Source organism: Heterocephalus glaber, unplaced genomic scaffold, assembly GCF_053883595.1.
Source record: "Heterocephalus glaber isolate CG9 unplaced genomic scaffold, H.glaber_assembly_v1.0 deba00000738, whole genome shotgun sequence".
NCBI lineage: Eukaryota > Metazoa > Chordata > Mammalia > Rodentia > Bathyergidae > Heterocephalus > Heterocephalus glaber.
In genome coordinates, this window is record NW_028258161.1 from 10,041,827 (window position 1) to 10,056,897 (window position 15,071).

Consider the following 15,071-nt stretch of genomic DNA (forward strand, 5'->3'; position numbering starts at 1 on the left):
AGCAAACACAGATAAGAAAATAGAGGAGCTTATGAAAATAATGGAAACCATAAACACCCAACTTAGGAAAGAAATGGAATCCATGAAACAGATTCAAATAAATATCCAAGAGAATAAAAATTTCATTTAAAGTATACACACCAGAATGAGCCAGTGTGAGGACAGAATATCACATACAAGACAGGATTGCGGTTAATGATCATGAAAAGAAAGATTTCATGAAAATACCAATGGCACCATTAAAAATCAATCCAACAGCTGCTAGATGATGCAAAGAATAACATAAGATTGATCACAATGAAATATCAGGTGGACAGAACAAAATGACATAAAAAAACCTGTTCACAAAATTAATAGCAACATCTCAGAAATAGAAATAATAATAGAAAACATCTCAGGCACATAAAAAACAATTTTGAACTACACATAAGTGAGGCATATAGAACTCCAATTAGCCATGACCAAAAAAATTTATACCAAGGATAACAGTCAAGCTTCCAGAAATTCACACCAAAACAGAACATTAAAAGCTGTTAGAAAAAATAAATAAATTACCTATAAAGGAAAGTCCATCAGAATCACAGCAAACTTATCAACACAAACTCTTTAAGTCAAAGAGAGCTTGGAGTGAAGTATTTCCAGCCCTAAAGAAAAACAACCTGCAACCCAGATTGATGTACCCTGCAAAACTATCCTTCAAAATTGATGGCAAAATAAGATACTTCCACAACAAAGAATACCTGAAGAGATTCATGACCACCAAACAGCACTCCAAAGTGTTCTGAAGGATACTGTAGAAAGAGATGATGAGGACTACAACTCCATGAACACCAACAGAATGAATCAACCAGGCGAGGCAAGTAATTAAGGAGGGGGGAGGCAACAACAGGAAAATAATATGACAAGGATAAGTCAATACATATCAGTTATATCATCAATGTAAATGGTCTCAGATGACCAATCAAAAGAAACAGACTGGCAGAATGTATCAAGAAGCAAGATCCAACAATATTCTGCATACAAGAAACATATTTATTCAAAAAGAAATTCATAGACTGAAAGTTAAAGGATAGAAAACAATACTCCATGTGACAGGAACCTGGAAAAAAGCAGGGGTAGCTATTCCATTTCCAGATTAAGTGGATTTCAAACTAAGACTATTAAGACAGACAAAGGTCACTACCATACTTGTTAAAGAAACAATTCAAGAGAAAGAGATCACAATCATAAACATATATGCACCAAAAAGCAGCATACACAACTATATAAAACAAATATTAATGGAAATGAAAAATCAAATAAGCACTAATGTAAACTGTAAGGGAGGAAACTCAATACTCCACTGTCACAAATAGATCAACTAGACAAAAAATCAACAAAGAAATATCAGAACTGAAACAAACTTTTGAACAAATGGACTTAGAAGACGTCTACAGAGCATTCCACCCCATAACATCAGAATACACATTTTTCTCAGCTGCCCAAGGAACATTCTCCCAAATAGACCACATTCTAGGTCATAGAACATACTTAACCAAATACAAAAGAACTGAAATTATCTCATACATATTATCAGGTCATAGTGCAATGAAATTGGAAATCACTGGCAAAAAAACCTACAAGAACTTCATAAACATATGGAAATTAAATAACACCCTCCTGAACAATCAGTGGGTGACAGATGAAATTAAAGAAGACATCAGACAGATTCTAGAACTAGACGATAGTGCCAACACAACATACTGGAACTTATGGGATGCAATGAAAGCAGTTCTATGAGGGTAATTTATAGCAGTGAATTCCACAGCGAGCTCAAATAAACAACCTAATGTTAAACCTCAAGCTTCTAGAATAAGTGCAAGTCAAGTCCAAAGCTCATATAAGGAAGGAAATTTTTCTTAGAGGGGAAGGGGTTTATTTGGCTTACAGTTTATAGAGGTTTCAGTCCATAATCAATGAGTCTGGGATGGCAAACAAGCATTGCAGAACAGAAACAACATGATGCACACAAGGCAGCAAGGGTAACAAAAGCGTTATCAGCATCTTTCTGCTCCTTTTATCTTATTCAGACTACAGGTATTAGGGCTGTGCCAAACTAATTGCTCACGTGTAGTGGTTTAGTAATCACACACCCTTAACCCCAGCATCACTCATTCTAGATTACTACCTCTGAAAAAGAAAGGTCCACTTCATCAGCATGAGGCTTTGGGGGGGACATCTAAACACAAACCACAACATTCCACCCCTGGCCTCCCAAAGACTCACGCATATCCCTTTATGCAAAAAAGCATTTAGTCCATCTCTAAGAGTTGCTAAAGTTCTAATAGTTTCAACACTACTGAAAAGTCCAAGTGCAAAGTCTCCTCTGAGATTTAAGGCAAACTCTTAGTTGTGAGCCCCTGTACAAATGAAAAGAAAGTCAAACACTTCTAACATTCAATGGCACAAGATAGACATTCCCATTCCAAAAGGTACAAATAGGAGGATATAAAGGAATAGGACCAAAGTAAGTCCAAAATCCAGTAGGGTAAACATTAAGTCCCACAGTTCCACTTCCAGCATCTGAGACAATCTGTGGCAAGTTGTGAATTCCAAATGGGTTGGGTGGCTCCTCAAGGAAGGAAATTATTAAGATCAGAGCAGAAATGTACTGGAGACTAAGAAAATAATACTAAGATATGAACAGTTGTTTCTTTGAAAGACTAAATAAAATGGACAAACACTTAGCCAACCTTATCAAAAAAAGGAAAGAAAAGATTCAAACCCATGCAATTAGGAATCAAAATGGTGAAATACAACAGATTCTGCCGAAATTCTGAAGATCAACACCTACTTTGAGAACCTGTATTCTAATAAGACAGAAAATACAGAAGAAATGGACAGATTCCTAGATACATATGAATTGCCAAAGCTGAATCAAGAAGATATAAAAATTGTAAATAAATTAATATCAGTCAATGAAATGGAAGATGTAATTAATGGAAGATGTACCAACTGAGAAAAAGCCTGAAAATTCACTACTGAATTCTACAAGAAATTTAGAGAAGACCTAATGCTGCTATTTCTCAAATTCTTTTATGAAACTGAAAGGGAAGCAATACTTTCAAACTCATTCCTGTAAGCAAGCATTACTCTGATACCAAAACCAGAGAAGAATCTAACCAAAAAAGAGAACTATAGGCCAATCTTCCTAATGAACATAAATGCAAAAATCCCCAGTAAGATTCTGGCAAACAACACAGCAAATCATCACGATTATATACCATGACCAAGCAGGATTCACCCCAAGGGTGCAATGACAGTTCAACGTACACAAATCAATAAATGCCAGGGATTTAGCTCAGTGGTTTCGCCGCCGCTGCGCAAGCGCAAGGACCCGAGTTCAATCCCTGTTACAAAAAAAAAAAAAAAAATCACCTGCTGCACAAATCAATAAATGTAACACACCATATTAACAGAGCCAAAGACAAAAACCATATTATGATCATCTCAAAGATGCAGAAAAAGCATTTGACAAAGTCCAACACCCATTCATGATAAAACCCTACAGAACATTGGAATAGATGGTCGTTATCTCAATATGATAACAGCCATCTATGACAAACCAACAGCCTACATAATACTAAATAGACAAAAACTGAAAGGTTTCATTCTAAAATCAGGAACAAGACAAAGATGTCCACTATCGGACCATATATGTGTGGTTCTATTTCTAGATTCTCTGTTTTATTACAATGATCTATACGTCTTTCCTTACACCAACACTGCCTTGATTACTGTAGCTTTAGAAGAAGTCTTAAAATTGGGTGCTAAACATCTTCCAACACTGTTTTTTTTGTTTTTGTTTTCGGCTTTTCTAGGTCCTTTGTACTCCTACATAACTTTTAAATTTCAATATCCAGTTCTTCATTTATAGCAAGTATACACAGACCTGAATTTTTATATATACCTTGTGTTTTCTAATCCTGCTAAATTCAAGTACAAGTTCTAGGGGCTCCTAGAGATTTCTTAGTATTTTCTCTGTAGATGATCATTTCATCTACATATAAAGATTTTGCTTCTGCCGTGCCAATCCTATCCTAATTGTGTCATTTTATTGCCAGACTATTTTGGTTTAGACCTATGTTTCAAAGTCTAATGGACAGATGAAGAGTAGGCATATATGCCCTTGTTCCCCACTTTAGGGAGAAAGCATTGTACTGTCTCCATTCATAGGAGTTTTTTTGGAAGTATGGAGTACATGTCTTTGATCTGTTGAGAAGGTTCTGTTCTACTTCTAGTCTCCTGAAAGCTTTTACCACGAACAGCTGTAGAATTTAGTCCAATACTCTTTCTCCAACTAGTGACAGATCATATGGCTTTCTCCTTTCCTCTGTTAAAATGATGACTTTTGGGGGTGGATTTTCCAATGCTGAACCAACAGTGCCATCCCTATAATAAAACCACTTTCTACATACTGCCAGATCTGACTTCTAAGAGTTTGTTTTGTTGAACAAATTTCTACCTATGTTCATACTTTTTTCTTCTATTATCTTTATCCAGTTTAAGATTAGCACAATGTTGAGTTCCTAAAATGAGGGGAGAAGTGTTCCTTCTTTTTTCTGCTTTAAATGTTTGATATAATTTACCAGTTAAAATGTTTATGAGCCTGCTGTTGTCATATAGGTAGGTTTTCAAGCTAGGAATATACTTTCTTTAATAGGTGCTATTCAAATTTTATATTTCCTCCAGAGTTAGTTTCATTAATTTGTCTTCCAAGGTACTTCTTAGAAGTTGTCAAATTTATTTCAAAACAGATTTTTGTAATATGCTTTCTATATCCTTTTAAATTCTGTAAAATCTGTGGTAATGTCTCCTAGATCTTAATATCGTAATTTAAAAAACGTATAACTGATATTGTGTAACAGGAAGAAAAGGTCTAAAAGAGCAGGGGAATTGGGAGGGGTAGGGGAAGGGAAAAAAGAGAAAGGAAAAAATATGAGAAGAGGAAAAAACAGAAACAAGGTCTTTGCAAATAGGGAAGGGTGGAGGGGGTGAAAGGAAGGCAAGGGAAGGGGAAAAAAAATAAGAACCAAGAGACTCATGTAATGGTACAAGATCCCAATGATGAATGTAACGGTATTTTATACCTAAAATGTACCAATAAAGTTAATGGGGGAAAAAAAAAAAGCTGTCCACTATCATCACTCTAATTCAATACAGTTCCCGAGAAACATTAGCCAGAGCCATTAGGCAAGAGAAAGAAATAAAAGGAATAAAGATAGGAAAGGAAGAAGTTAAATTATCATTATTTGAGGATGACATGATACTCTACATAGAAGACCTCAAAAACTCCACCCAAAGACTTCCAGACTTAATAACCAAATTCAGTAGAGTCGCTGGATACGGAGTCAACACTGAAAAATCAATAGCCTTCTTATATACCAATTACAAACTCACTGAGAAAGAAATTAGGGAAACAACACTTTTCACAATAGCATCCAAAAAAATGAAACACCTAGGAATTAATCTAATGAAGGAAGTAGAAGACCTTTACATTGAAAACTACAGTACTCTTAAAAAGGAGATCAAAGATAGCAAAAAATGGGAAGATATTCCTTGTTCTTCTGTAGGAAAAACCAATATAGTGAAAATGGCCATACTTCCAAAATTGTTATACAAATTTACTCCAATCAAAATATCAATATATCTCACAGAATTAGAGAAAACAATCCTAAAATTCATTGTAACAGAACAGACATAGAATAACAAAAGCAATTCTGGGCAACAAAGACAAGGCAGGAGGCATCTTAATCCCCAATTTGAAATTATACTGCAAAGCTACTGTAATAAAAAACAGCATGATGGGCCGGGGATTTAGCTCAGTGGTTTCGCTGCCTGCTGCGCAAGCACAAGGACCGAGTTCGATCCTGTACCAAAAAAAAAAAAAGAAAAAAAACGCATGGTACTGGCAAAAAAATAAAAGGCCTGAGGATCAGTGCAACAGATTAGAAGATCCAGAAACAACTCCAAACATACTCAGTCACCTTATCTTTGACAAAGAAGCCCAACACCTTCACTGGAAGAAAGATAGCCTCTTTTTTCTCTTACCCACTCCACCCTTCTGTCTTTCCCTATTTCCCACCACTGCACAGGAGCTACCTCTCCTCTGCCAGCCCTGCTGCCACCTGATTAGGGACTGAAACCTCCACAAACTGAGGCAAAATAACAATTTCCTTGTAGTTACTGTGCTCTATTGTGTCTCAATGACAAGAAAGTAACTAAGACAGTTAAGATAAAGTAGTATTTTCTACTCTTTGTAATTTTACCCTTCCTTCCATGCTTCTTAGTCCAATAAACACCAATGCTACACTGCTGTCTTTATGCCTTCATTCTTTCTCTTTATTTCCATAATTCCTATTTAAAGGATTTTCCTTCTTTCCGTCTCTCACAAGCATTTCATTTTAATGTTTATCCACTTGGGTAGGAAGAAATGCAAAACCTTTGATCAGAATCCTCCACTATTGCCTTCGTCCTCATCCAGTATTTTTCCTAGTGGCTGTGCTCGTTCTAGCTCTGTGAAAGTTAACTCCTGATGTAGTCAAGGTTTAGAGTGTCTGTCAGCACCAACACAGAGTTGCCCAGTGACAATCCATTCAAAATATACTCACCTTACTTCATATTCTATACAAAGACATAAATAAACCTAAGAATTTAAAACCTTTAAAACCATAACTCTTTAGGGCCAGGGATTTCGCTCAGTAGATCTGCGCCTGCCTCACAAACACAAGGTCCTGAATTCGATTCCTGGTACCCCCCCCCAAAAAAAACCTGTAACTATTTGAAGGCAATATAGGGGAAAGCTTCATGACATCAGATTTAGCGATGATTCTTAGACATGACAACAAAAGCAATGACAACAGCAAATTTAATAGACACATTGGTCTTCATCAAAATTTAAAGCAGCAGGGCCGGGGATTTAGCTTAGTGGTTCTACCTGCTTTGCAAGGTCAAGGTTCTGAAGTTCAATCCCTGGTACCAAAAAAAAAAAATTTAAAGCTGCAGCCTAGCTCTCCAGGAGCTCAAGCCCAGCCTGGGGAAGTTAGCAACACCCTGTTTCCAAACAAAAAATTAAGAAGACCTGGGGGGCTTGGGCTATAGCTCAGTGGTTGAGCGCTTGCCTAGCATGTGCAGAGCTCTGGGTTCAATCCCCTGCACCACCAAAAAAATGAAAGTTAAAAAGTGCCTTTAAAAAAAAGAGCTGGGGATATAGTTCAGTGGAAATGTCCTGGGTTCATTTCCCAGTACAGAAACAAAGAAAAAACACTCAACCAGGGCTGGGGATTTAGCTCAGTGCTTCCGGCACCTGCCTCGGAAGCCCAGGGTCCCGAGTTCGATCCCCGATACCAAAAAAAACCCAAAAACACTCAACCCAATTTAAAGATGGGTAAAATACACATTTCTCCAAATAAGACATACACATAGTGAATAAGCCCATGAAAAGATGTTCAGTATTACAAGTTATCCACAAAATGTAAATCAAAATCACAATTAGAGAGGTCATGCATGGTGGCGTGCGGCTAGTACCAGCACTTAGGAGGCTGAGGTAGGAGGATTGCTATGAGTTTGAGACCAGCCTGGACTACACAGTAAGATTGTCTCAAAAAACTAAAAATAATAACAAACGAATTAGATACTACTTCACACACAACAGAACAACCATTATTTAAAAGAAAACAAAAAACAAATGTCCAGCATGTGGAGAAACTGGAAGCTTTGTGTACTGGTTGTAAGAATATAAAATGGTGTGGCCAGGGGTTCACCCTATAACCCAGTAACGGATCTCCTAGATATACACACAAAAAGGAACTGAAGGTCAGGGACAGATATGTATGCACCAATGCTCAAACCAGTATTATTCACAAAGAAACAAGTGAAAACAAGCCAGACACAGTGGCGCACACCCGTGACCCTAGCACTCTTGGGAGGCTGAGGCAGGAGAACCACACAAGATTGAGCCCAGCCTGGGCAATTTAGTGACTCAGTACGGCCCTGTCTCAAAATAAAAAGGGATGGGGATGTGGCTTGGTGCAAAGGAACTGGGTTCAATCCCCAGACCCCTCCCCCACAAAGAGAAAACCACCAAATGACCCAAGCACCCATCACCAGGTAAGTGTGGTATTATACACAACAGAATTATTATTCCACCATAAGAGTTCGGATACATATTCTAACAAAGATTCGCCTTGAAAACATGATACTAAGTCAAACAAACAAGACAGGAAAGGACAACTAGTTTATGACCCTATTTATGTGAGGTACTTAGAATGGCCAGATTGGTCTTCATCAACACCGAAAATTCCTGTTGGGCACAGTGGTACCCACATCTAATGGGCATGCACTGGGCACGTGAGATGGCAAGGAGGGAAACAGGAAAGCTCACGGTGGCAAAGGGCTACTGGAGGTAATGAAATATAGTAGAAGTGGTGGTGGTCACTGTGACGCTGTGAATGTAACTAATGTCATTTAAAGATGGCTAAAAGCAGACATTTTATGATGTATTTTACCCCTCCCCAAAATACTATCCTTATTCCAACTGCTGAACAATCTAGCTCACATGTACAACAAAGTTATGATGCCTGGTGCATGGCACAGTGGTGCACACCTGTAATCTCAGTGCTCAGGACGCTGAGGCAGGAGGATTGCCACAAGTTTGAGGCCAACCTGTGCTACAGAGTGAGTTCAAAGCCAGCCTGAACTACACAGCGAGACCCTGTCTCAAAAAGGCAAAAGGTTATGATGCATGAAAAAGTATCTGAATCTCAATGCAAAGTGCTGTCTAAAAAAATTTAAATGGATGCTTCCCAAGCAAAACAACCCTTAGAACTACAGAATGTTATTATTTGCACCTGGCAGTAAAATCAAAAGAGAAATGTTTTGAGAGATAGCTTAGAATTTCTCTGAAGGCTTAAGACTACTTGGAGATCTTATTCCTGCCATATCATTCATTGTTTCAGTGACTTTCTGATATATCAGCACTTAGCTACTTCAAGTCTTCTATTCCCCTGGTCAGGAAACAGCAGTTACAAATGAAGGAGGACACACAGCAGGGTCCTGCGGTGCTGGACTGCAAATAAGGTGTCAGGATGCACTCCTGACTAGTAACACACATGCACATGCACTAATTCAGGCTCAGACGCAAACATGGATATCTCCATCTGCATGGATTATACACGTACAGGTATTTCTAGCTCACCTGCCCAGTAGCATAAGCACAGAGGCCAGACCATGGCTTCTAAACACCACTCCCCAGCAAGAAGGAAGAGCTCCTTGGAGAAGTGGTGGATTCCAAGGCTACAGCACAAAGAAATACAGGTTGATCCTAGAATATCTTATGAGGTCAGAAAATAAAAGTGGCTTCCTAAAGAAAAGAGGACTGGGCCGTGTTGAAAGGACAGAGCCGGCCTGAAAGCCAGATAGGACACAATGCGAGAGAAAGTAAGTGTCAGGCTATAGCCCTTAGGAGAAATCAATGTCCGCACCTCAAAACTAATAAAAAGAAATTACTGAACAAGTTAATAACTGTAGAAAAGGATCAGCTCTCTTTTCTTTTCTTTTCTTTTCGAGGCAGGCTCTCATTACACTGCCCGGGCTGGCCTTATGTGCTCATTATCCTCCTGCATCAGCCTCCCAAGTAGGTGGGACTGTGGGCAAGCACCAGCAAGCCAGGCAGGACAGGTCTTCCTTATGGATGAATTCCAAAGAATAAACATAAGACAATAAGAAAAACACAAGATCAACATTAAGTGAACATAACTGTTGCAAGTGATATAAACAGAATCAACCAAAACATGCTGCAATCAGTGGGCAAAAGTCTAGCAGCAGGGTACCTTCACAGTCCCCCGAATCTCCCCCAAGGTACCTACTAACTTCTGGAGAAAACCAGTGAAGTCACAAGCATTGATATGCAGCACAGGCATGCCCCATGGCATGTGCCTGTAGTTCCTGCTTCTCAGGAGGCTGAGGCAGAATGGTCGAAGCCAGGTTAGAGGCCAGCCTGGGCCACACAGCAGGCCCCTGCCCCAGTGGAGGCAGGGAGGGAGGGGGTAGGTGCCACCTCAAGCAAAGGAGAGTCACCATCATCTCCACCAGGGTGCATTAACAATCTGCCCCTGTGACAGACACCGTCCCTGAGGAGGACGTAAGATCCTTCTGCAGTATTCTTGCCAAAATGCATAACTTCTACCTCAAGAGAAAACACAGACAAACCTATGCTGGAAGACATCCTAAAAGTACCTGGCCACATTCATCACAAGTGTGAAGGTCAAGAAAGGGGGAAACAAAAGCCTGTCACCGACAAAAGTGACTGATGAGACACAACAGCTATGTGCAATGTCTGATCTGAAATTGAACCCAGAAACAGAGAGAGGACATTAGTGGGAAAACAGCAGAGATTCAAACAAAGCCTGGAGTTTCGTTACTAGAAAAATGCTGGGTGAAGGACACACCTGAGCTCTCTACCTTTGCAACTTGCTCTAAGTCTAAAATTATTTCAACATGTTAAAAATTTAAGTATCTACACTTTCTCTTCTTCAATCAATTTAAAACAAAGGTGAAAAATTCATGAAATACAAAAGGTAAGTTCAACATTTCATTCCTTGAAAAGTAACCTACATTAGAACAAGACTTCTTACTGACTTAATAGGTGTTTATTAAACATTTGCTATATCCAAGGCCACCAAAAGGTGCTGAAGATGTGTTCAAAAAGCTTCAGCTGGTAAGAGATAAAAATTAACGATCAGCCTGATTGATGAAAATACTGACACACACAATTAGGCTATAATGTAATCACTAAATAACAGCAGTGACAGACATGTTGAGGTAGTCAAACCTTGGGTTTCAAGAAACAAACTAGGTCTATGAGGAGTGTTCCTCCGCAGGATAAGCAAATATTTCTAAGAAGTTTTAACTTGATAAATGAGCGATGTCTTACTCCCCCAATGTCACAAGATCACAACTGGCTCTTCCCGCTGTCTATCGCCATCATCTCTACCTCTCTACTTTGATATACACAGAAGGGCTTTGGATTACAAGGGAACAAATCACTCTCCAGACCAAGGTTTGACTTGCATATACAAAAAAATCCTTAAAAAACTAAAATCTGCAAATTGGACATTCACACCTATACACTTAAGAGTTGAGTGAGCTACACACTAATTTCATCAGGTAGTCACATACCATGACTAGCACCCAATACTTCAAAACTGCTAAGTATTTCCTGTCAAAGTTATTTCCCTGAGTAAAATGTAGCTGTTCACTTTAACCTTCCACTTAAAATAACAGAAGAGATAAAAAAATAGTAACAATTAAACTGAACACTCCTTCAATCAAGAACAATCTCAAACTGGGTGTGGTGGTGCACGTCTATAATCCCAGCAGTCCAGAGGGTGAGGCAGGACTGTCCCAAATTCCAGGCCAGCCTGGGCTACATAGTGAGTTCAAGGTCAGCCTGAACTGCATAAGGAGACCCTGTCTCAAAAATAAATAAATAAATAAATAAATAAGGACTATCTCAAAAAACCAGCTAGATCAATTTACATAGAAAATATCTGAATAAAGATAACTAAGCCAAAGTCAAAATGTCAACCAGTATAGAAAATGTTACAAATTCACTAGAGAACACAAGGAGTCTAGTTTAAGTCTTCAAAATAATGAAGTTTACAGCAACTTAGAAAAAACATTCCTTTTCCCCCCTCCAAATGATTCAACTAACAGGGCTCAACTTGTACCACAAAAGTTGTTGGATAGCCAGGCATGGGTCTTCATGTTAAGATTCAAGGGCTGATCCTATCATCAATTTACAAAACTTATGTGGTAGCACATCAATAAGACTGTTTTTATCAAAACCAAACATTTTTCCAGCCCATAGAAAAACGGCAAGTGAGGTGGAATGGTCCAACCTTGTATAAAGTCTCACTAAAAGAAAAGCTCTTTAAACAATTTGCATCTGTAGGTAAAAAAAAAAACTCAGAGGACGGGGACCAAATCAGAATGTTTAGTACCCCAAAAGTTTTCTTCTTTTCTTAATTCTTTTAGATGGTCTCATCTTATTTCACAACTTTTTACTACTATTTAATATTCTAAGAAATAAAAGGTATCCAGGCAGGTCAACCATGCTACCATTTTTGCAAAAGTGAGGAGAATATACATATACAGTACTTGCCTACAGGTCCACAAAATATCTTTAGAGCCAGGCGTGGTTGTGCACAGGCCTGTAATCCCAGCACTCAGGAGGCAGAGGCAGGAGGATCGCCCAGAGTTCGAGGCCAGCTTCGACTACATTATGAGCTCAAGGCCAACCTGACCTACAAAGCAAGATCCTGTCTCAAAACAATAAAAATTAAAATAAGGGGGTGGGTGGGAAGTTTCCTCAATGCAAAGGCCTTGATTTTAATCACCAGCAACACAAAAAAAGACAAAAAGTATCTTTGGACAGATAATGTAAGAAACAGCTCACACTGACAACAAAGGAAATGAGGTGATGGTGGGGGACAGAGTGGAAGATTTTCATTCTCTACCCCATTTAACATTTCAAATTTTGAACAACGTGGATATAGTTTTTACTGAAATGTATAATAGAGTACACCAACAGATAAACCCTGATGACTCTCCATCTCCACTAGAATTTACATTCTGAGAAGGCAGGATTTTTGTCTATTGTTTCACTACTGTCTTCCACACTGCCCGCTGCATAGCTGATGCTTAAAAATCATTTGTCGAATGAATGATACCATGATCTTTGGACTGAATGACTTTATGTCTAAGTGCCTACTCATCTGCACTTGAAGAACTGAACACCCAAGCCAACTCCATCCCTCTCAGCCCACTTCCCTTCCCAGCACTGCCATCCTCTAGGTGAAGCAGAACTCAGGAGGCGGCCGGTTCCCACCTACTGCACACTCATCCACACTGTGACAGTTCAATAAATACCTTTAATGCCCAAACAGATCACAAACACCATGCTGTCCCTTAACAGTCCCGTGGCTACCACTGTCTGTCCCTCTCCCTGCTTTTCTGTCTCTCTCCAAGCTAATGTCAAAGGGTAAATCAGACCAAATACTCCCAGCACTGATAAAGATTCCAAGAGCTTTTCAGTGTACTTTAAGGATTAAAAGCAAACTCCTTCAGACAGTAAGATATGAAGTTCTCTCACCAAGATCCACCTTAATTGAGCTGTTTCCGGCCTTGCTAGACCCAAGACTGATATCAGCTCAAGGTTTTTCCAAGCACTGTTTCCTCAGAAAGAAATACCTTCCAGAATTTCCAAAGGCTAGACTCCACCAGGCATGGTGATGCACGCCAGGCATGGTGATGCGGACATGGTGATGCACGCCTGTGATCCTAGCACTTGGGAGGGTAGAGGCTGAGGCAGGAGGATTGCTGGGAGTTCAAGGCCAGGCTGTACTATACAGGGATATCCTGTCTCAAAACAAAACAAAACGCCAAAGGCCAGAATCTTCATCAGGTCAAAGGTCACCTGGAAAAGGCCTTCCCAGACAACACTGTATTATCTGACATAACCTTCCCCATCACATTTCCATACTTTATTTTCTTCATAGCACTCAGTCTCTCCAGATTATTTGTGTGTGTGTATGTGTGTGTCTTTCCTTCCCCAAGCAGAAGTGCAGCTGCAAGAGGGCACCTGACTTATGTTGTATCTCTAACGCTTGCAATAATATTGCTTGGCACATGGATTGAGTGCTTAATAAATGCGGCAAAACTAACTTAAAGGAGATCCACATTTAGTTTAATAACTTACTCATGAGGACAAAAGACATGGATAAACTATCCTCATATATATAAAATATTGAAAGTCACCAGAGAGGATGGGTGATAGAGTATTTAGATGCACATGTACATCTAAATATTCAGGAGAGGCCCCTTTGGTAGCCCACACCTGTAATCCCAGCACACTGGAAGGCTGAGGCTGGAAAATCACGAGTCAAGCCCACCTTAGGTAACTTTGTGAGATCCTGTCTCGAAATAAAAAAAGGGCTGAGGATGTAGCTGACGGCGTGAAGGCCTTGGGTTCAATCGCCAGTACCGCAAATAAACAACTATTCAAAAGATATAATGCACACTTTAGTGATGTTCTCAACTCATACAGAGTATCTGAAAAAAAAAACATAACTGAAAACACTATGCACTCGACCAGATGTGGTGGCACACACCTGTGATCCCAGCGCCCTGGAGGCTTAGGCAGGAGGACTGCTGTGAGTTCAAGACCAGCCTGGGCTACACAGTGAGACCTTGCCTCAAAAAACAAACAAACAAAAAAGACAAAGACAAAAACAAAATACTGTGCACACACAATTGTTATATCATCTGTGACTCTTTTGGGAGGATCTTCCAAATACTGGCTGTGGCCCAAAGAGCTAGAGAATAACTAATCAGTTCATTTGTCTGTCTTGAAAAGGTATAGGAAACAGAACAGCCATCGTTCCTCATACTTTGCTATGAACACAGTAGTCTGTTCATACATGGTAGGTCTGGCTCAAAGATTTTTATACTACTAAAAACCCAGAGTTGATAGTGAATGTTAATATTTTCTGGTTACCTTCAAATTTAAACTTCCAAAGTAGTGTAATTCAACTGCTAACAATTTTTAGTAATTTTGAGTATATTTATTGAAAGCAGCAAAGAGGAAAGTTCTAAAGGGCAGGAGTGAGCTAGAGAACAGATTCACAGCATCGAGGAAGAGGGGAAAACTCAATACACACTCTACACCCCACAGATGTTGTATTTGCATGCCCGCAATGGCAGGAAATGAATGACCCAGACTCTCATAGTGTGTAAGCAAGCCTGAGAGTCTGAGGATCTTATTTCACCAGCCCTTAAGTGTTGAGACAGGAGCTCTCGCATGCACAGAATCCTCCTCCCCAAACCTATCGATCTTTGCTGTCTGAGAAAACAAAAGTGAAAATACTCGTGGTGAGGATGTATGGGATTGATGCCACCACTACCACCCCAACAACAAGGACTTCTGCACCCGTGTGGGCTCGGAAATCAGCAGCAGCACACGCACCTCACCT

The 15,071-nt window shown here is 39.5% G+C and overlaps 1 protein-coding gene across 5 annotated transcripts in view; it reads right to left on the minus strand.

The window, feature by feature from the left end:
- The window catches only part of Cul2 (cullin 2), a 102,684-nt gene that overhangs the window by 55,529 nt on the left and 32,084 nt on the right, over positions 1-15,071 (minus strand). The window contains exons 2-3 of one of the 5 annotated variants that reach the window (XM_087206946.1): positions 13,291-13,458; positions 12,203-12,344 (exon numbers count right to left, since the gene is read on the minus strand). The exons of 3 other annotated variants lie outside the window; for them this stretch is intronic. The gene's annotated coding sequence lies outside the window, so the exon portion shown is untranslated. The remainder of the gene's footprint in view (positions 1-12,202; positions 12,345-13,290; positions 13,459-15,071) is intronic. One more of the 5 variants, XM_087206947.1, reaches the window with a different exon arrangement.